Source organism: Oratosquilla oratoria, unplaced genomic scaffold (genome assembly GCF_046742065.1).
Source record: "Oratosquilla oratoria isolate Oo_2021 unplaced genomic scaffold, ASM4674206v1 SCAFFOLD74, whole genome shotgun sequence".
NCBI classification, from domain to species: Eukaryota; Metazoa; Arthropoda; class Malacostraca; order Stomatopoda; family Squillidae; genus Oratosquilla; species Oratosquilla oratoria.
The window spans coordinates 242,550-250,000 of NW_027467738.1; positions in this window are offsets into that span (position 1 = coordinate 242,550).

The following is a 7,451-nucleotide window of genomic DNA, read 5'->3' on the forward strand; positions in this document are numbered from 1 at the left end:
TAGGAAAAGTCATGTCCAACCATGCCAGACGTTGACCCCTGTCTGGTAATGTGTGTGTGTGTGGGGGGGGTCATTTCCAGCACGAGGTGTCTGGTGGGGGAGGCTAGGGTTGTGTTTAGGCCGAGTCAGAGGCAGCAGCAGCTGGGGGTGGGTGGGCGGGTTACGGTCCAAATGCGGGAGTCATGAAGCCCCGAGCACCATGCACACCGTCCGGCCGCGAAGCAATACCGTGAGCTATGACCGATGTCCTAGCACCGGAAACACACAGTTGCTCATCTTTTGTCCTGCAAACCTGACAGGGTGTCAGGCATGGTAGGAAGTTGAAGTAGACACTCGGTGGTGGCTGTATAAAGCTTCAAATCACTATCTGGCGGAAACGTCGGACTGAGTGGATGGCCAGCAGCTCTTTGGCTAAGGCTGGTTCAGTGCTGACAAGCTAACGCGTTCGGAGGTGTGAGGGAAATTTACGGGGCCTTTCCTCAGAGTCCTGAGCCTCAAAATAGATGGACAGGACCTCTCCTTTCGGAACACTCTCAACAATATCTGTGCGGTTGTGAGAGATATAAACAAATTTAGATGTTATCGCTGCCATCTTCACCTCAGCCAGGTTACGGTCAAGTTTGAAGGCTATGCTAATCTCATTCAGTCTACGAAGCTTTATGTTCACTGAAGGATTTCCTTATGCAAAAACCTTATATAGTCAGCCCTGGGAGCAAATGCTGAGGTTGGAGGGGGCTTGCAGTGATAATGCCTCCCTTACGGGTGTCTCCTGCGCCACAGGGCGTGTCGCTGAAATCCGATACAGGTATGTTGCCCTGGGCAGTGGATGTTTCAAACCATTTTGAAGATTTGGCAGCAGGGGGAATGGGCGCACTGCTGCTGTCCGAGGTGTGGGTTAAGGAACGCTTGACGGTAGATGAGGGGCGTGACGTGCTAATGGCAGACACACACGCAGTCTCAGTCCTTACGGGCAGTGGGTCACGGAGTCCGTGGCTAGATGATCGTGGCCAGTGACTGTCTTCCTCACTCATCTCATCCTCATTGCTTGGTCGGCCACAATGGGTTCGAGTGAGATAGGGCCAGAGGGCTCCATGTTGCACGCCTTAATAAGTTGGCGGCTTGAGCACAACGAGGTTGTGACGCAAAATTACTGTGGTAGTTGAAGTGACGTATCCATGACGTCATATCACCACCAGTGTGCATTCACAAGCAAGGGGAACCCCTGACAAAGAGTGCTTGGCCATTATGGCTGAAGTTTTCCTAATTCTACAGCCCCTCGAATTCCCAACTGTTGCTAACTGCGACTGCTGCTGTAAATTTCCAGAAAACGGAAGAGCTCACTACACAGATTTATGTTGGTCCTATAGCGGCGATTTTCCTTAATAAGGATGAAGAACAAAGTTGCGTTACTGAAAACTAGGTTACGTTCCTGAAAACCAGATCGAATAAGGAATACTCGGATAGCGAACTTAATTTTTAATGGGGTTTAATTTAATGAGGAGAGTAGCCTTGGCCTAGCCTATATTGAGAGATTAACACTTTTCCACGCCATCGAAAGAGGTAGTGTTATAGACGCGTTATTTTTTCATACACTGGTTTCCCCGGTAGGCCTATATCCACTGGAAAGAGCAGAAAAAGAGGTTCTATAGAACGCCACTAGTCACTAGTTACCCGATCCCGCACCGTGCATACCTTGCATGGCTAGTCTTACTAAAATCCCGAGGAAGCCTTCTCCTCGTCATTAGAAGTGGTAGGGCTTGATGAATCCTGGGTGGCAGAGGTGGACGGAAGAGCGCCAGACGTAGACTGAAGAGGTAGCGGAGGGGAGTCCGGATCAGCTAGCGCAGGGCGGGGGGCTGGATGTGAGGGAGCGGCAGGTTTGAAGCTGGAAATGGTGGTTTGCCTTGCTCCCCCCCCCCCTTTTTTTTTTCTTGGTCTCGAATATATCCCTGTAGACCTTGAAGGTTTTGCCCCACATTATAGGTAACTGTTCCACTTCATGCTTGGTTTAGGTCCCTTACCTTAATTTTTCCGATGATTGCATCTAGGCCAGAGAAAGCCTCACGAAGTGTTTTGATGACAAGGCCTCGCTGGGGCGCATCATCATCATCGCCATGGAAAGCCTGTTCTCGTTCCATCTCAATCAGATCTTCATGGCTGGGTGGCTTATCATGGGACTGTAGCAATTCATTCACATCATCTTCATCCACCTCCTTGAAGCCAGCCGTATGTGAGGGTCTGGCAGTGTCCTTACAAATGGGTGCTACATCACTAAATCCAATGAAGTCGTCAGCTGGTTTGACACACTCGGGCCACATTTTCTCCCAGCAGCCATTGATTGTGTTTTTTCTGTCACTTCCATGCTGGATTGATATTGTGAATGACCTTCTTGAGATTATATTTGACACAGAATTGCTTGACTGTGGGCTTGTCTGGGCTGTCAGTCATGTTAATCAGCTGACTCATGGTCCGGCGCTGGTAATACGCCTTGAAAATGGCGATTACGCCTTGGTCCATGGGCTGGATGAGTGCTGTCGTGATTTTGGCCAGAAACATCACCTATATGTTGTCTGTCCAATCTTTCATGGTTGTCGGGTGGCTTGGGGCATTGTCACTGAGCAGGAGGAAACGGTTGGCAATGTTTTCATTGGGAGTATAGTCACGCAGTGCAGGGGACAAATAATTTGCAACATAATGCTGGTTCATAGAAGACGTCATCCAGGCCTTCTTTTTGGGAGATATTCTTTCACACAGCCCTAAAGTGCACTTGGGTCTTCACAGTGGTAGATCAGTAAAGGCTTCAGCTTCATGTCCCCAGCTGCATTACCACCCAGCACCAGGGTTAATCTGTCTTCGGATGGTTTAAATCCCGGCGTTGTTTTCTCCTCCTTAGCAGTAAAGGTTCTGGATGATATTTTCTTTCAATACAGGCCTGTATCGTCGAAGTTTATCACCTGTTTGGCACTGTAGCCATACTCTTCAATGTGTTTTTTCAATGTTGGTATGAATACTGCAAGGGCAGTCTCGTCGAACTTGCTGCCTCACCAGTCATCTTGATTATGTGTAGGGCTGCTCGGGCTTTAAAACGGTCGAACCAACCCTTACTGGCTCTGAAAGTTGACCCATCCTTAACATCATATACATTCTTCTTATGTAGATCATTTCAAATCGAGAGGGCTTTCGTTGTTACAAGGGAGGTAGAGAATAGTTGCCTTAAGAGTCTCTCCATTTCCTGTTATTGGTTCCCTATGCCTCATCAGCGTCTTTACCATTAATGTAGCTATTTCACCAGCTTTCTTTATACTGTCTCCTTGTTTGATTATTGTGGAGACAGTTAATTAGGGCAACTGCATGATTCTGGCGATGGAGTTAGCCCTTTCACCTCCTTCATGGCGCTTAACATTTTTTTTTTCTCCAACGATAAACTCTTCATCGGTCTTTTGGGCTTTATCTCACCAGTAGTAGTTGCTGCATGCCAATTGGAAGCCATCACGTTATGTATTACTCTCGTAAAAGCAACAGTGAATGTGAAATAGTAGCCCAAAACACAGGCACTGATGCACGGGTCGAGGGAGTAAACATAACCGAATAAAGAGCGGGAACGAGTCTCGATGGGTGGCCGATGGAGAGTAGGTGGCAATGTGATCGTGGGGCGTTTGTTTACGGCTTGGTGATCGTATAATTGAGCGCCTACATCGAAAAACGAGCGAGTGGTATCAGTTTAAGATGATCGTATAAACGAAATATTGGATATCGAACTATCGAATATCGAGGTAAACCTGTACTTAAATAGACAGGAAAAGTGATCCAGAGCAGGTGCCGGGACATTCATTTGCGATGCATTAATAATTTCTATTTAAGACGGGTAAATGATTATGGGATACAACATCTACCGATTGCAAAGGTAAAAATTCCCTATGGTTTTTCGATATCCTGTATCGATTTGATTCAATCAAGGGGAGTTGGCTTTGGACTGTTATTCTGTGGCAACAGATTCTGGTTTTTTTTTTCAGATATATCAAATGTATTCACTCAGTCTGTTATGTATTTGATATTCCATTATAAATAGGATCGAATTAGACGACCGCGATGCTCATGCGCTACGTGGTACATTTGTATATTGTCTACTTTTCTGTACGTATACCCCGCACAGTGGCGGACAAACAAAAATAAAACCCACTGAAGGCAACAGTCTTTCAAGACCCCCAGACTTCCGCGAAGAAAATGGGATTAACACACACAGGCTCATCTGATATGTTTCCCTACCCACAGGTAAGGAATATGTTGTGGTATGCATGACCCCATATCCAACATTCTGACGACGATGGGATTAACACACACAGGCTCATCTAATATGTTTTCTACCCACAGGTAAGGCTTATGTTGCGATATGCATGACCCCATATTCAACATTCAGGCGACGACTCAAGAAACGGCCTCGTGAGGCCGAGCAACGATCCCACGAGGCCGAGCAACGACGCTACGAGACAGAGCAACGACCCCATGAGTTAAAGAGAGGACGAACCCCAGAGGTACGATCCCCACGAAAATACAAGGCGTCAGACTGGCACGAAGGAGGCTTAGCTAGATCGCCAATCAACAGAGGACAAGATGGTTTTGGACGTCCCGGTTCCTCAGCCATTTATGGTCAAGGCAGAAACAGCTACAGTGACTCATCGATGGAAGAAATGGCTCACCAAATTTGAGTACTATCTTGCCGCCACAGTTATAAAAGGTCTAAGTCAAAGGAAAGCTCTTCTCTTGCATGTCGCGGGTGAAGATGTGCAAGACACTTCTGCCACATTAAAACCATTGAGTAATAGTATAGAGGCAGCCAAAGATTGCCTAAATCAATACTTTGCTCCACAAGTTAACAAGAAGAACGAAAGGTTCCTATTTGGGGAATGTGAACAGGAGCAAGGCGGGTCGATAAACGCATTTGTCATTACGTTGCATGAGTTAGCATCTACATGTGAATTCCCTTATGCTAATGATATAGTTATAGATCAAATCATTGCCAAGTGCAACTCCTCGGAGTTGAGGAAGATTGCTGCAGGAACGGGGTTTAACGCTAAGCAAAACGCGAGAAATAGCTAGAGCATTATAAGTTGCAAGCATGCAAGCCTGTAGTATAGATGAGAAATCTAGCCTAACCCAGCAGTATTTAAGCAAGGAAGCAATAGTAAACAAAAATCATAGAAATCACAGCATCAGAATGTTACAGACAACCTAAGCAGGTTCACGGAAATAGACAGTCAAGTAGGATAGATCTATATAGCCGTTGTGGTACAGAGTGTCATTACTCTAGAGTCTAGTGAGTATTATAAATGTCTAGCCAGTGCGCAGACATGTTACAAGTGTGGTAAGTTAGGGCACTTCGGCAAATCATGCAGACCCAAGAAAGAGAATTATAGATACAAAAAAGATACACAGTATACAAGTATCAGATTGAAATGATCCCTCGTATACCAATGATAGTCAGACCAGGTCACATGACCAGGAAAGAGAAGTAGAATTTGCTTTTTAAACCAATTCCATTAGTAGGGATAGAAATAAGATAATGATAACAGTACGCATAAACAACAAGCTGGTAGTTATACAGGTAGATACAGCAGAGAATGTATCTATCATACCAGTAGAAAAAAAAACTGCCTAACATAGAAGTAACACCTAGTAGCAAGGTATTCAATGGTTATAGCAATCATTCTATTGATGTAGTTGGCTTACCAAAGGTGGATTTTGAGTATGTGTCCAAATTTGTGAAGGAAGTACCACTTACCATTGTAAGGGGTGCAGGACAGACTTTAATGGGCGTTGATTAGCTGAGTAAAATCAAACTAGATTGGTCAGATATTTTAAGGTTAATAAACTGGAGAACGACCATACCTCACTGACAATTTTGTTAGCACGGTTCAAAGAAGTATTCACAGAAGGTAAAGGGACAGTAAAGAACGTAAAAGCTTCACTGTCACTGAAGCCAGACGCAGAGCCAAATCTTTGACCTCCTAGGCAAATACCTTTTACGCTGAAGGCAGTTGTAAAACAAGAGATACATAGATTAGATGCTACAGGGAAGTGGGTAAGAGCAACATACTCAGATTGGGGTACACCTCTAGTTCCAGTAACACAGCACCCACTGCCAAACCCGACAGAAATGTTCTCTTGTTTAGGAAATTGCAAGGTATATTCCAAAATAGATTTAAAGCATGCTTTTCAAGAACTGATTATGGATGCGAAATCACAAGAAGTGGGGTGCACTCTTAGTACACACTTAGGACTCTTTCTTCCTCAGAGATTGCCTTGTGGAATAGCTAGTAGTCCTGCATTATGGCAGCAAACCATGGGCAAACTATTGACTGGTGTGCCAGGAGTTTTCTGTTTCATAGATGTTATTTTGATAGCTGGTAAAGATACCCATGAACACCAGACCAGGTTGAAAACTGTGCTGCAGTGCATGCAGGAAAAAGGTCTGAAGGTACACGAAAATAAGTGTCTATTGCAAATACCATCAGTAGAGTACTTGGGGTTTACCATAGATGGATAGGGTATACACAAGACCCAAGACAAGGTAAAAGCAATTCAGGATGCCAAGACGCCCGAAAATGTGAAAGAATTACAGTCATTCCTATGGCTATTTACCTTTTATAGCACATTTCTAAAGGATTTAGCAACAACTGTTCATCCATTGCATGAACTGCTCAAAAAAGAAGTGCCATGACACTGGTCAATACAATGTCAGGAAGCTGTTGAGCAAATAAAAAAGGAAATATCCTCTCCATATTTCCTTGTACATTTTCAAAAGGATCTACTTGTCATATTGGTCTGTGATGCATCGTCGATAAGTGTAAGGCCCGTACTGGCACATGCCATGCTGGATGGTAGAGTGAGATCAATAGCATTTACTTCCAGGGCATTGAACAAAGCAGAAATGAACTATTCTCAGATAGAGAAAGAGGGTTTAGTATTGGTGTATGTAATAAGGAAATTCCATATGTACTTATATGGTAGACAACAGTTTACACTAGTGACAGATCACAAGCCATTGTTGGCTATTCTGAGTACCAAAGCAGGGTTACCCACATCAGCAGCAGTTAAAGATATACAATGCTGCAAACTTTAATCAGATATCGCATGATAACAATGAGTGTGAGGGAGAAAAATGAATAAATAAATAACTGAAAGATATATAACCCCCAAAAAAGCTACAGGTAAAAAATAAAGTACATTAGAAAAAAGAAGAAGAAAAAAGAAAATTCCACCCACTCCCTAGGTAATTATAATGATATCGACCAAAAGAAAATGCATCATCTTATATCTATATACTTATAAAATTCTGATAATCATGTCATCTTGCTTGCTTGCTTGAAACTGTCACCCAGCCAATCAGAAGAAGAGATATTACGTCACGACTGAGGACCAGCCAATTAGAAGAAAAGATATGACGTCACGAC